The following is an 832-nucleotide window of genomic DNA, read 5'->3' as shown; positions in this document are numbered from 1 at the left end:
CAAACAGTTCGTTCCTTGCAAAGGATGCGTTGTAAATTAAGTGTAATATCGATTCGTAACACATTGCACATTATAGGAAAATAGTACATTCAATATGTTTTCGTCGAAATTACCAACTCCGATTTAATTGCCATAACGGTAGTTGTGATACACGCATTATTCTACAAATAAATACTGTACTCGAATAACACGCGATAAACAGTGAAATATACACGACAAACATATTAACACGTGGTCAATTTTACTTAATCCTGAAATGTGTTACGAGAGAGGGAGAAACAAATTTACAAAATTTTCTTTATGTTTACGTAGCTTTTAATTAGTAACTTTAAATAAAAATGTGTTACGAGAGAGAGACAGAGAGAGAGAAACGAATTTACAAAATTTTCTTTATGTTTACGTAGCTTTTAATTAGTAAGTTTTAATAGTAGAGTAAAAATTGAGAGTTTGCTATGCGTACACCCTGGCAGAAATTATTCAATGCCAAATTACTTGTCGATGCGCATACCGTGCGTGCTGGAAATCATCCAGTATTTATGTGTAACGTCCCACAACTGAAGGAAATCCGTTATTCAATCACTTCCCTCTCAGTTGGGGAACCCTCCACGCGAAACTTGTTTTAGATCATTATATAACCACAACTATGAGCGTATTACACGGAGGGTCAGATTATGATTGGCACTACGTACCAGAGGGACCGTGAGTACGTTGTATCGGTGTCGAATATGGATGATTATCGTGATTCGTTAGGTCAGTTTAAGGGAGAGCGCCACATACAAAGCTACCAGTAGTTATCGAGACAACATTTTGAAACTTTATACTTTTGATGTAG

This window comes from Hylaeus anthracinus, unplaced genomic scaffold (genome assembly GCF_026225885.1).
Source record: "Hylaeus anthracinus isolate JK02 unplaced genomic scaffold, UHH_iyHylAnth1.0_haploid 11978, whole genome shotgun sequence".
NCBI lineage: Eukaryota > Metazoa > Arthropoda > Insecta > Hymenoptera > Colletidae > Hylaeus > Hylaeus anthracinus.
Note: the sequence above shows the minus strand (reverse complement) of the source record.